Below are 15,137 nucleotides of genomic sequence, written 5' to 3'. Positions count from 1 at the left end.
TCCCTCTTGCCCTGTGGCTGTGGCTCAGAGATACCTGAGGTTTCAGGGCTGAGCTCCCAGGATTGTTATATTTGTCCTGTAAGGAATCATGCTCTGCCAGCTAAGAAACAGCCACCACATGGGGTTCAAAGGATTCTGCACCCCAGCTTGTGTGTCTTCCTAACTGTGCTTCAACCTTGAGAAACAAGGGTTGGGAAGCCTTGGAAAGCCAGGTAGGTGGGAGTCAGAGGCCCTGGCAGGGGTCCTAGAAGCAGCACTCCCCACTCCCCGTTCTCCAGGAAGTGGGTCTCAAACTTGAGTGTGCATAGAATCGTCTGGAGGTCTTATTAAAATCAGATTCCAGGGCTCTCCCCAATAGATCTAGGAGGGCCAGCAATTTGCATTTCTAGCAAGCTCCCAAGGGATGCTGGTCAGGGAATTCCACTCAGTAGCACTGCCCGAGAGGTAGGACCTTGCAGGCAGGGTGACGTGGGGAAACGGGCTGTTGTGGGTGAAGATCCACTCCAGACTAGGGGTAGAAGTGGGGGCCATGCCCCTGTGAATGTCTAGGTGCTAAAAAGAAAACAGCTGGGATTTTCCATCAAGTATTGGTGAGGATGGTACACTTAGATGTGATATGAAGGGAATTTAATAAGGGACTGTTTACCAAGGTGTGGGCAGGATGCAGGGAATTCAGCAAGGGACAGTGAGGCACTCTAGGGCTAGCTGCTGTGGGGACGTGTCTCCACCCCAGGCACCTCAAGGGGCAAGGAGAGGCAGCTGCTACCAGAAGTCTAAAACCACCAGTGTAGCTCCAGTGGTTGATTCTCATTATTCAAGGCAGTTATGCTCTACGAAGTAGCTGCTAATACTGAATTAGTGAGCACCGAAACTTCGTTCCCAGGCAAGATCCAGAGTCAGGGTCCTGCCACAACATTTGCATCAACCAGTCAACACATATCCTTGTTTAATGTTTGTTTCTTTCAAAGAAGAATTCTTGTTGTTGTTGTTTAGTCGCCAGGTCCTGTCTGACTTTTTGCGACCCCATGACTGTAGCCCGCTAGGCTCCTCAATATATCCATGGAATTCTCCAGGCAATACTGGAATGGGTTGCCATTTCCTTCTCCAGGGGATCTTACCCGACCCAGGGATCAAACCCAGGTCTCCCGCATTGACAGGCAAATTCTTTATCACTGACTGAGTCACCTGGCATATAAACCGTTGATTCATTAACCTTGAACTCGCAGCCATGAGCACCTGAACGCAGCTTATGTAACACACATACATATTTTTTCCATAAGGAACACTACACGGCACTTCCGCAGTATGCTTGCGGGCCATTTAAAACAGTGAAATCACCAGCAAAAAAGCACAGACGTGCAAAAACATGGTGTTAACGGACTGTGAAATGGATGCTTGTTCACAGTATGAGAGCTGAAACAAAAAGGCAGAGCAGTTGCCTTGCCTGACCTCAGCTGGGAATGAGCACATTGGGCGACAAACTTTTTATTTTTAAACCATTCTGAGCGTGGTTAGGTACCACAAGCATTGATTTGGAGATTATAAATAAACTACCAAGTAGGCAAATCTGCAGCTGTGGAATCTACAAATAAGGAGGACCAACTCTACGTACACTTCACTCTTCTCCCTCTAATCCATTGGTGGCTCCCATTGACCGAACCCCGCCAGAGGGCACAAGGACCCTTGATACAGTCTTACAGAGGTCAATTTTCAAGGATACTGAGAAGGATGAGGAAAAAGTGGTGAGAGGTTCTGGGAAGGACCTAGAGAATATTAGTGCATCATCCCTTATTATTTATAGACTTGGCTGAAACCCTAAGGGAATATGGCTATTTTATAAGCCATTCATTCATTCATTCTCTCACTCATTCATTCATCATGGATTTTTTGAGCACAGAGCACTAGGCTATACACTCTACTCTGTGTAGGAGAAGGTTGAAAAGGTTAGAAGATAGTTCCCCATATGGAACTAAAACAATACTATAAATAACTAAATAAAAGATACAGCTCCCATTGAGCTATTTAAGCATCTCCTACATTCCAGACCCTGTTTTAGGTGCGCAGGATATAGCAGGACCCAAGAAACTTCCCTGCCCTGGTAGAACTTACAGACCAGGAAAGGGGAAAGACAAGTGAGTGAAGCAGCCTGCTCTGGGATCCTAAGTGGAGCAGAGAAGCCTCTGCTGTCAAGGGAACAATGAGGGGCCCCAGATCTAATGAGGGCAGAAAGAATGACCGTGGAACAGTCAGGGAGAGCTTTTTAAAGGCAAGAATGAGTGGTTTGACAGACTCTGAGTCACTGCCAGGAACCTAGAGCAGAGGAAGTAAGAAAGGCAAGAACAGAAGCCATGCCTGTGCACAGATGTGATTACATTGTGTGTCCAAATGCTGAGAAGTGCCGACGGGAGCAAGAGTTAAAATGCTGTCAGAGCTCATAGGAAGGCAAGGTCACACTGCACTGGCCCTGAAAGCATGAGGCGGACTCAGGAGGCTGAAGCACCAGGCAAGTCATTCTAAAGCTCTTGGCTCGCTGTAATAATTTCTTAAAGGCAGGGACCTGTCCCCTGTGCCTGCCACATACAGCATCCACAGGGCAGCACTGATGGTACCCGTCCTTCTAGCCTGCAGCTGCCTTGAATTGCCACTGCCCCCTCTGGAGTTCAAACGTCAGAGTTGTAAGCAAAGTTCCTTAAAGAGAGCCTCAAAAACTTAAAGGGGGTAAAACTGCAGGGCAGTTGGGATGCTGGGGAAATGTTCAAATCACATCATGCAAAGGGTCTTCTTTACCCCCATGAATTGTTCAATAATGTTGCACGGATTCTCCTTGCTCAGCTTCAAGTAGGTGCACTTGTAGAAGTAGGAAGGAAGGAAGGGAGGGAGAGAAGATGAACTGATGGATGAATGGTAACAAGTAAAACCTAACATTCTCTATGCTTGTGGCACTGAGCTGCCTCCAAGCTGTGGTTCTTTCTACTCATCAGGTAGGGGAGTTCACCAAGCCGGTCCTGTGTGCCTGGCTCAGGGCCAGGCCTTGACACAGGAATGGACTCACTTCAGGTTTCCAATAACCCTGAGAGGGAGACACTGCTTCCTCCGTTCACTGAGTGAGCAATGAGGGGCCCAAGGAAGCTGAGTAACATCTTCCAACTCCATGTTCTGTCAGAGGCAGAACTGAGACCTGAAGCTAAGCCTCTGTCTCCAGTTCGTGTCCTCTTTCCTTATTCCGTTTCTACTTTGCTTCCTCTTCTCCTTTCCTTCTCTATTAATAAGAAGGAAATCCTTTTGAAACAGTATCTTTTTATGTTCTAAATAGGCCTTAATGGAGCTTTATCACTTGGCAAATATGCTATTTTTGTTTCAGTGAATTCTGGGTGCTCTTGCTACCCTCTTGGGAGTACCTTGCTCTTTTAACCTTTCAAGCACGTTCCCACCCCTCACACCATTTAAACCTTCAGTGGTCTATAGGCGAAGTTATGGTCTCCATTGTACAGATGAGTAAATATTAATAGATGCTCAGAGGAATTTAATGACTTACCTCAAAGTCGTACATCCCTACCCTGAGATTAAAAAAAAGAAAAAGACTCTCTGGACTCTTAGTCTCTTTCTCCTAGCCTAGGAATGAGAATATTTTTCTGCTTTATTGACTATGCCAAAGCCCTTGACGGTGTGGATCACAATAAACTGTGGAAAATTCTGAAAGAGATGGGAATACCAGACCACCTGACCTGCCTCTTGAGAAACCTCAGGTCAGCAAGCAACAGTTAGATCTGGACATGGAACAACAGACTGGTTCCAAATAGGAAAGGAGTATGTCAAGGCTGTATATTGTCACCCTGCTTATTTAACTTATATTCAGAGTACATCATGAGAAACGCTGGGCTGGATGAAGCATAAGCTGAAATCAAGATTGCCAGGAGAAATATCAATAACTTCAGATATGCAGATGACACCACCCTTATGGCAGAAAGTGAAGAAGAACTAAAGAGCCTCTTGATGAAAGTGAAAGAGGAGAGTGAAAAAGTTGGCTTAAAGCTCACCATTCAGAAAATGAAGATCATGGCATCTGGTCCCATCACTTCATGGGAAATAGATGGGGAACAGTGGAAACAGTGCTGACTTTATTTTTCTGGGCTCCAAAATCACTGCAGATGGTGATTGCAGTCATGAAATTAAAAGACGCTTACTCCTTGGAAGGAAAGTTCTGACCAACCTAGACAGCATATTAAAAAGCAGAGACATTACTTTGTCAACAAAGGCCCATCTAGTCAAGGCTACAGTTTTTCCAGTAGTCATGTATTGGATGTGAGGGTTGGACTATAATGAAAGCTGAGCACAGAAGAATTGATGCTTTTGAACTGTGGTGTTGGAGAAGACTCTTAAGGAGATCCAACCAGTCCATCCTAAAGGAGATCAGTACTGGGTGTTCATTGGTAGGACTGATGTTGAAGCTGAAACTCCAATACTTTGGCCACCTGATGCGAAGAACTGACTGATTGGAAAAGACCCTGATACTGGGAAAGATTGAGGGCAGGAGGAGAAGGGGACGACAGAGGATAATATGGTTGGATGGCATCACCGACTCAATGGACATGGATTTGGGTAAACTCTGGGAGTTGGTGATGGACAAGGAGGCCTGGCGTGCTGCGGTTCATGGGGTCTCAAAGACTGAGTGCCTGAACTGAACTTAACTGAGGATGAGAATGGCAAATGGGCTAAATCTCTGACAGATAGAAGGCTTCTGAGGCTATGTTCAGGCTCCTATCTGTTAATTGATTAGTAATGTGCTGTCAAAGGGGAAATAAGGTAAATGGAGGCACATGGGCTTCGTTTTTGCTAACCCAACCTAACATAACTATTTCTAAGCCTTATCTTATTTCTTACTTTAATGAAGAATTTTGTTAATTCCCTTAGCCTAGCAGTCCATGGAGTCACTAGGAGTTGGACACGACTGAGCGTCTTCACTTTCATGAACTGGAGAAGGAAATGGCAACCCACTCCAGTGTTCTTGCCTGGAGAATCCCAGGGATGGGGGAGCCTGGTGGGCTGCCATCTATGGGGTTGCACAGAGCTGGACACGCCTGAAGCAACTTAGCAACAGCAGCAGTAGCACAAACTTGATGCTCAGTACAGAGAGGTACTACAATTTATTGAGTGACTACTGGTTATCAGGCACAGTCTGCTTAGCTACATTTACAGCCATTCAAGTTGAAAATAAATAAACATTTTGATTCAGCTACACTGAAACAAGACGAGATGTTTTTACTCCCAATCAGTCAGTCAGTTCAGTTGCGTCCGACTCTTTGCGACCCCATGAATCACAGCACGCCAGGCCTCCCTGTCCATCACCAACTCCCGGAGTTCACTCAAACTCATGCCCATCGAGTCGGTGATGCCATCCAGCCATCTCATCCTCTGTCGTCCCCTTCTCCTCCTGCCCCCAATCCCTCCCAGCATCAGGGTCTTTTCCAATGAGTCAACTCTTCGCATGAGGTGGCCAAAGTATTGGAGTTTCAGCTTCAGCATCAGTCCTTCCAATGAACACCCAGGACTGATCTCCTTTACTCCCAATACTTCTAACCAAATGCATGGTGTTTTTCCCAACAGTGACTGCTTCTACAATTCTCTGGACACCAGCTAGGTGTCCAGCAATTCCGTTCAGCTCTGACACTAACTGCCCAGAGTTAGGAGAGACCCCCCCCCACCCCAGGTTAAGGGCTCCGTCCCACACCATGCCCACTGTAGGTGCTGGTCACGGGTCCCAGACTGCCACCTGAACTTCTGGCTGACTGGCTCGAAATTGAGATTCTCATGACCCCCACTTCAGGTTTGGCAACTCACTAGAGTGGCTTACACAAGTCAGGAAAATACTTTATTTAAATTCACTGACTTTTTAAATAAAGATACAACTCAAGAGCCGCCAAATGGAAGAGATGCATAAGGCAGTCTATGGGGAAAGGGGTTGAAGCTTCCTGCTCTCTCTAGGAGAATCCCCTCCCAGCACTTCAGTGTGTTTACCAACCCAGAAGCTGCTCAAACCCCCTCATTTAGCAGTTTTGTGGAGGTTTTATTATATAGTCAAGTTGGATTAAATTATTGCCCTTGAGGTGGGAATGCAAATTAATACAGCCACTGTGGAAAACAGAATGGAGGTTACTTATTGTACAGGAGGCAGTGACCAAAACCATCTCCAAGGAAAAAAATGCAACAAGGCAAAATGGTTGTCTGAGGAAGCCTTATGAAAGGCTGAGAGAAGAGAAGCCAAAAGCAAAGGAGAAAGGGAAAGATATACCCATCTGCCTGCAGAGTTCCAAAGAATAGCAAGGAGAGATAAGAAAGCCTTCTTAAGTGAACAGTGCAAAGAAATAGAGGAAAACAATAGAATGAGAAAGACTAGAGACCTCTTCAAGAAAATTAGAGATACCAAGGGAACATTTCATGCAAAGATGGGCTCAATAAAGGACAGAAATGGTATGGGCCTAACAGAAGCAGAAGATAAGAAGAGAGCAAGAATACACAGCACTGTACAGAAAGGTCTTAATGACCCAGATAATCATGATGGTGTGATCACTCACCTAGAGCCAGACATCCTCGAATGTGAAGTCAAGTGGGCCTTAGGAAGCACCACTACGAACAGAGCTGGTGGAGGTGATGGAATTCCAGCAGAGCTATTTCAAACCCTAAAAGATGACACTGCTGAAGTGCTGCACTCAATATGCCAGCAAATTTGGAAAACTCAGCACAGGACTGGAAAAGGTAATTTTTCATTCCAATCCCAAAGAAGGACAATGCCAAACTACTGCACAATTGCACTCATCTCACATGCTACCAAGGTAATGCTCAGAATCCTTCAAGCTAGGCTTCAACAGTACATGAACTGAGAATTTCCAGATATACAAGCTGGATTTAGAAAAGGCAGAGGAACCAGAGATCAAATTGCCAACATCTGCTGGATCATAGAAAAAGCAAGAGAGATCCAGAAAAGCATCTACTTCTGCTTCATTGACTATGCTAATGCCTTTGACTATGTGATCACAACAAACTGTGGAAAAATTCTTAAAGAGATGGGAATACCTGACCATATTACCTGCCTCCTGAGAAACCTGTATGCAGGCAAAGAAGCAATACTTAGAACCAGACATGGAACAATAAACTGGTTCAAAATTGGGAAAGGAGTACATCAAGACTATATATTGTCACCCTACTTATTTAACATATGCAGAGTACATCATGTGATTTGCTGGGCTGGATGAAGCTCAGGTTGGAATCAAGATTGCCAGGAGAAATATCAATAGCCTCAGATATGAACACGACACCATTTAATGGCAGAAAGCAAGGAGAAACTAAAAAGCCTCTTGATGAAAGTGAAAGAGGAGAGTGAAAAAGCTGGCTTAAAACTCAGCATTCAAAAAATGAAGATCATGGCATTCGGTCCTATCACTTCATGGCAAATAGATGGGGAAACAATGGAAACAGTGACAGACTTGATTTTCTTGGGCTCCAAAATCACTGCAGACGGTGACTACAGCCATGAAATTAAAAGATGCTTGCTCCTTAGAAGAAAAGCTATGACAAACCTAGACAGTGTATTAAAAAGCAGAGACATGACTTTGCCAACAAAGGTCCTTATAGTCAAAGCTATGGTTTTTCCAGTAGTCATATATGGATGTGAGAGTTGGATCATAAAGAGGGCTGAGCACTGAAGAACTGATGCCTTCAAACTGTGGTGCTAAAAAAGACTCGAGAGTCCCTTGAACAGCAAGGAGATTAAACCAGTCAATCGTAAAAGAAATCAACCCTGAATATCCAGTGGAAGAACTGATACTGAAGCTCCAACTTGTTGGTACCTGATGCGAAGAGCCAACTCATTGGAAAAGACACTGATGCTGGGAAAGATTGAAGGCAGGAAATGAAGAGGATGAGAGGACGAAATGGTTGGATGGCATCACCAATTCAAAGGGCATGAGTTTGAGCAAACTCTGGGAGATAGTGAAGGTCAGGGAAGTCAGGTGTGCTACAGTCCATGGGGTCACAAAGAATCGGACAGGGCCGAGTGGCTGAACAACAACAATGACCCAGCAGTCTGACTAGTGGACATATACCCTGAGAAAACCATAATTCAAAAAGACATGTGCACTTCAATGTTCACTGCAACACTCTTTACAGGACATAGTGTCCTGTAAATGCTAGGACGTGGAAGCAACCTAAATGTCCATCAACAGAGGAAGGGATAAAGAAGACGTGGTGCATATATACAGTGGAGTATCACTCAGCCGTAAAAAGGAACAAGATTGGATCATCTGTAGATACGTGGATGGACCTAGAATCTGTCATACAGAGTGAAGTGAGAAATGGAATATTTCCTGTTATAACAGTAAACAAAGGATGTCACAGTCATCAGTGATTGCAGCCACCATGGATGGTGAGCTGGTGAGCCTTGAGGGAACTCAGGAAGGAAAGAATTCCTGCCACGTAGTAGCCATCAGACTGCAGCCACACTCTGTGGTGAGCCCTGAGGAAACTCAGGATATAACACAAGATACTGATCTCAGATGGCTGATTGCATATCACAAGAATGATGTCAGTAAGCCCAGACTCTTGCATCTTCCCATAGGTAGAAAAGTGCTAAATTCCTTAACTTGACACATATAACTTCTTTAACAAACATATGAATACCAAGTGAGGGAAGGGAAAGGCGGGATGAATTAGAATATTGGGATGGATACATGTGTACTGCCATGTGTAAGACAGATAGCTAGTGGGAACCTGCTGTTTAGTATAAGGAGCTTAGCTCGGTGCTCCATGGTGACCCACAGGGGTGGGATGGAGGGAGGAGGGAGGTTTAAGTGGGAGTGGATATAGTATACTTACGGCGGATTCACTTCGTTGTACAGTAGAAACCAACAACATTGTAAGGCAATTACACCCCAATTAAAAAAAAAAATCGTTGCCCACTGGTGGTTAACTCAGTCTCCAGCCCCTTTCCTCTTGCTGGTGGTTGGGGGTGGGGTGAAAGTTCTAACAATCACTGGGAGACCAATCCCCATCCTGAAGTTATGTAGGGGCCAATCATCTCACTAGTATACAGAAGACTCATTGCTATGGAGATTCCAAGCATTTTTAAAGAGCTATGTGCCAGGAACCAGGGGAAAAAAACCAAATATATTATTTGTCACACTTGGCCTTAGACATACCTTGGAAAAACAAAACTCCTTTGTACACAGGTGTCAGTACCAGGATTAAAAGAAACCTGATATAACTTTCTTAGCACAAAACAAGCTTACACTAAGTTTATTAAGACAGCAGTTTTATATGTGCTAAATACGATTATCAGTATTTTCGGCATGAAGTTTACTGCCAGTGAGCACAGGGAGCATTCTACTCATTTTTATGTCCCCATTGTCTAACCAGTTCTGGGTACTAACAGAGAATGATGGGTGAGTGAAGCTGAGAACCATTTGCTGATTTTAACTGGTGATAGGTCGCCTATCCTCCCTCTAGTGGCCATGAAATGTTGCAGGGATAATTTCTACACCTTTTCTTTCAAAACGCTCTTGTATGGACACTTGGGACATTTGAGGTGATGTCACTGGTGACTGCAGTCTGCGTGCCTCTGTGGTTGTGGATGCATGCAAATCTGGTTACAAATACCAAGGAGCAAACAGCCACAAGCAAGGCCCCAGAGGCAAGGTGTCTTCCAGTGTTCAGACCACCACGATTCTTACGTACAGAAAAATAGTCTCTCCCTGAGGGAGGGAGAGAAAGTGGGGCTCTAAGTCTAGCCAAGGTGTTAGGTTGAGGGCAAGAGAGAAATATGCTCCCTGAGATGGTGACTCCAAAGCAGGTGTCCTGCTTGGCCAGAACAGGAAGAGGACACCCCAAAATCATGCTCCTGAGAAACTTGGACAACCCACATCTTGTTCTCCATCCTCATTCTTTCTTCAGCTCCTTGCCTGTGACACTGGGACAACCTGCTTTCCTGGAAGAACACTAGATAGTGTGGTGCAGGGTGTATCAGCCCAGACTCAGGAAGCAAGACATGACATTTGCTTTATTTTTCTTCATCTCAACTCAATTTCTGTGTCAAGTGCCCAGTTCCCAGGAATACTGGAAAGAAAGCTCACTAAACAGGAGCTGTGTCAGGGCCCCGCGGTTTGTCTTTGCCAACCCTTGCTGAGATATTTGAGTTCCTACCTTTCTGGCACCTTCAGTTGGGTGATATGTCTGCTCCCAGTCAGCCAGTTGAAGGCAAAGGAGTCATCCTGCTTTCTCATGCCCTTAGGAAGTCATCAAAGGCCCTTGCCTGCCAGAGACACCTCTGCAGTGCTTTCTCACTCAGAGGTCTTGCCAGGGAAGCAGAGCCCCAAGCCATCTGAAACCCACCAACTTCATCACTTCCCTTCCATCATTTTGACCCCACTTTAGGTCAGGGGATCTTTTGTAGTTTATGGGAAAGTGAAGGGATTGGTAAGAAGTTGTGCTGTCTGGACATGTGTGCATTTTCTAAGACAATGAAGACACAATGCCCTGGGGCGGAGGTGGGGGAATGTGAGTGTGTGTGAGTGTGTGTGTGAGTGTGAGTGTGAGTGTGTGTGTGTTCAGTTCAGTCGCTCAGTCGTGTCTGACTCTTTGAGACCCCATGAATCGCAGCACGCCAGGCCTCCCTGTCCATAACCATCTCCTGGAGTTCACTCAGACTCATGTCCACCCAGTCCATGATCCCATCCTTGGTCGTCCCCTTCTCCTCCTGCCCCCAATCCCTCCCAGCAGCAGAGTCTTCTCCAATGAGTCAACTCTTCACATGAGGTGGCCAAAGTACTGGAGCTTCAGCTTTAGCATCATTCCGTCCAAAGAAATCCCAGGGCTGATCTCCTTCAGAATGGACTGGTTGGATCTCCTTGCAGTCCAAGGGAATCTCAAGAGTCTTCTCCAACACCACAGTTCAAAAGCATCAATTCTTTGGCGCTCAGCCTTCTTCACAGTCCAACTCTCACATCCATACATGACCACAGGAAAAACCATAGCCTTGACTAGACGGACCTTAGTCGGCAAAGTAATGTCTCTGCTTTTGAATATACTATCTAGGTTGGTCATAACTTTTCTTCCAAGGAGTAAGCGTCTTTTAATTTCATGGCTGCAATCACCATCTGCACTGATTTTGGAGCCCAAAAAAATAAAGTCTGACACTGTTTCCACTGTTTCCTCATTTATTTCCCATGAAGTGATGGGACCGGATGCCATGATCTTCGTTTTCTGAATGGTGAGCTTTAAGCCAACTTTTTCACTCTCCTCTTTCACGTTCATCAAGAGGCTTTTTAGCACCTCTTCACTTTCTGCCATAAGGGTGGTGTCATCTGCATATCTGAGGTTATTGATATTTCTCCTGGCAATCTTGATGACAGCTTGTGTTTCTTCCAGCCCAGCATTTCTCATGATGTACTCTGCATAGAAGTTAAATAAGCAGGGTGACAATATACAGCCTTGATGCACTCCTTTTCCTATTTGGAACCAGTCTGTCGTTCCATGTCCAGTTCTAACTGTTGCTTCCTGACCTGAATACAGATTTCTCAAGAGGCAGGTCAGGTTGTCTGGTATTCCCATCTCTTTCAGAATTTTCCACAGTTTCTTGTGATCCACACAGTCAAAAGCTTTGGCATAGTCAATAAAGCAGAAATAGATGTTTTTCTGGAACTCTCTTGCTTTTTCCATGATCCAGCAGATGTTGGCAATTCGATCTCTGGTTCCTCTGCCTTTTCTAAAACCAGCTTGAACATCAGGGAGTTCACAGTTCATGTATTGCTGGAGCCTGGCTTGGAGAATTTTGAGCATTACTTTACTAGCATGTGAGATGAGTGCAATTGTGCGATAGTTTGAGCATTCTTTGGCATTGCCTTTCTTTGGGATTGGAATGAAACTGACCTTTTCCAGTCCTGTGACCACTGCTGAGTTTTCCAAATTTGCTGGCATATTGAGTGCACCACTTTTCACAGTATCATCTTTCAGGATTTGAAACAGCTCAACTGAATTCCATCACCTCCACTAGCTTTGTTCATAGTGATGCTTTCTAAGGCCCACTTGACTTCACATTCCAAGATGTCTGGCTCTAAATGAGTGATCACATCATCATGATTATCTGGGTCATGAAGATATTTTTTGTACAGTTCTTCTGTGTATTCTTGCCACCTCTTCTTAATATCTTCTCCTTCTGTTAGGTCCATACCATTTCTGTCCTTTATCGAGCCCATCTTTGCATGAAATATTCCTTTGGTATCTCTAATTTTCTTAAAGAGGTCTCTAGTCTTTCCCATTCTGTTCTTTTCCTCTATTTCTTTGCATTGATCCCTGAAGAAGGCTTTTTTATCTCTTCTTGCTATTCTTTGGAACTCTGCATTCAGATGCTTGTATCTTTCCTTTCCTCCTTTGCTTTTTGCCTCTCTTCTTTTCACAGCTATTTGTAAGGCCTCCCCAGACGGCCATTTTGCTTTTTTGCATTTCTTTTCCATGGGGATAAAAAACAAAACACAGTTACTTACTCAATGTATTAGCCCAAGACTTTATTATTGGCCTGAGGGTGTGTTGGATTTGAGTGAAAAGGGAAGATTTAAGGAACACATTATACTCAGGGTACATGACTGAGTTTTGATAGCTTGGTTTTACTTCTTTTTGAAGCATTTAGGAAGGAGGACACAGGAGCCTTGTGTGTCGTTTTTGATTAAGGACCATTTGTCTAGTTCCAGAGATAGCAATAAAAAAGGACCCATTTGTCTGATTCCAGAGATGGCACTAAAAGCAGGTGCATTTGCCTGTGAGGAGTGGACAGTTAACTGGAAACTCAGACCCACAAGGTAGGACCTCTGGAGATCTGGCAATAAAAGGTGGAGGGAGGTACTGAGCAAGTGGAGAGAGCCAAGGGGATGTTCTCTCCCCAGTGCAGACAGAGCTCACAAGAGTTGACCCTAAAGAAAGGATGAGAGTTCAAGCATCTCGGTAGGTGCAACAGCAGTGTTGGGGTGGGATACTGGTCATCCACTTTCCCTAGACCACCTGGGGAGATGGCTCTTGGCCCCTCTCTTTTCATGAGGCCAATTGAGTGTAGTTTTTCCTGTTACTAAAAGTGGCCAGAGGTTCAGGGACTGCCTATCTAAACACAAGTCAACCATCTTTAAAAAAATCCTTAAAAAAAAAAAAATACAGATAGCCAAGAGGCACATGAAAAGATGCTCTACATCACCACTCAGGGCAACGCAGATCAAAACTACAGCGGGGTGTCAGCTCACACCAGTCAGAATGGCCATCACGGCCCTGTATGCAAGACGGGAAGAAGACGCAGCGGTGTATGGCGGACTTTTGGACTCAGAGGGAGGGGGAGAGGGTGGGATGAGTTGGGAGAGTGGCATTCTATCATGTATACTATCATGGAAGAATCGAATCGCCAGTCTATGTCTGACGCAGGATACAGCATGCTTGGGGCTGGTGCGTGGGGACGACCCGCAGAGATGTTATGGGGAGGGAGGTGGGAGGGGGGTTCATGTTTGGGAACACATGTAAGAATTAAAGCTTTTAAAATGAAAAAAATAAAAAACTATAAAATTAAAAAAAAAAAAAAAGAAAGCACAAATGCAAAAAGGAACATGATCTTAATGGAACCTATAATACAGAGCTAATGGAAAAGATTGTTTGTATATTTCATGCCACTGAAATTGCTATTGTATTCATTTTTAATAATTTGAAAATGTGATAAAACAAGTATCCATATACATAAAAACATGGTTGTTACTTAAAAAAATAAATAAATAAATAAGAAAAAAAAAAAAGACTACAAATAACAAAAGCTGGAGAGGATGCAGAGAAAGGGGAACCCTCCTACACTGTTGGTGGGGCTGTAAGGTGGTGCAGCCACTGTTGAAAACAGTATGGAGGTTCCTCAGAAAACTAACAAAATTAGTTAATAACTAGTTAATAGAATTATCATATTATCCAACAATCCTATTCTTAGGCATATATCCAGACAAAACTATAACTCAAAAAGAGACAGTCACCCCCTATGTTAATAGCAGCACTATTCACAATAGCCAAGACATGGAAGCAACCTAAATGTCCATCAACAGAGGAATGGGTAAAGAAGATGTGGTATATATATAATGGATGGCGGCTGCTGCTGCTAAGTTGCTTCAGTCGTGTCCAACTCTGTGCGACCCCATAGACGGCAGTCCACCAGGCTCCTCTGTCCCTGGGATTATCCAGGCAAGAACACTGGAGTGGGTTGCCATTTCCTTCTCCCACAATGGACTACTACTCAGCTATAAAAAAAAGGATGAAATAATGAGATATGCATCAATATGGATGCAACTAGAGGTTGTCATACTAAGTGAAGTCAGAAAGACAAATGTCATAAGGTATCACTTATATGTGGAAGCTAAAATATGATGCAAATGAACCTATCTACAAAACAGACATAGTCACAAACACAGAGAAGAGACTGGTGGTTGTCAAGAGGGAGGGGGTGGAGGGATAGAGTGGGAAGCTGGAGTTAGCAGATGTAAGCTTTGGTGTATAGAATGGATATACAAGGTCCTACTGTATAGCACAGAGAAGTATATTCACTATCCTATGATAAACCATGTATATACATAAATATGCTGTGCTAATTTACCTCAGTCATGTCCAACTCTTTGCAGCCTTATGGACTGTAGCCCACCAGGCTCCTCTGTCCAGGATTCTCCAGGCAAGAATTCTAGATTGGGTTGCCATGCCCTCCTCCAGAGGATCTTCCTGACCCAGGGACTGAACCCACATCTCTTATGTCTCCTTCATTGGCAGGTGGTTCTTTACCACTAGGGCCACCTGGAAGTATATATATACACACGCACACACACATACAGCATTCAGTGATGGCTAAGCCAAAACTCCTGTCTTATAACCAAGGGTTATTACCCAGCTTGACCCTGAAGGCTACAGCTTTCAGTCTTTCAGGGCACCAGCTGACCATCAAAACAAGTTCTCGTTATAAAGGGATGCGTACTTGTTGGGGTCATGGGGTGGGTGTTGGGCCCTGGGAAAGGATTTGTCCAAGGGACTCCAACCAAGACAGTGTATGGCAATCCAGTGAAATGTAACAGAAAACCAGAATCTGAGTACCT

This window comes from Budorcas taxicolor, chromosome 8, assembly GCF_023091745.1.
Source record: "Budorcas taxicolor isolate Tak-1 chromosome 8, Takin1.1, whole genome shotgun sequence".
NCBI classification, from domain to species: domain Eukaryota; kingdom Metazoa; phylum Chordata; class Mammalia; order Artiodactyla; family Bovidae; genus Budorcas; species Budorcas taxicolor.
The sequence above is the reverse complement of the archived record's forward strand: the minus strand, read 5'-3'. Positions refer to the sequence as shown.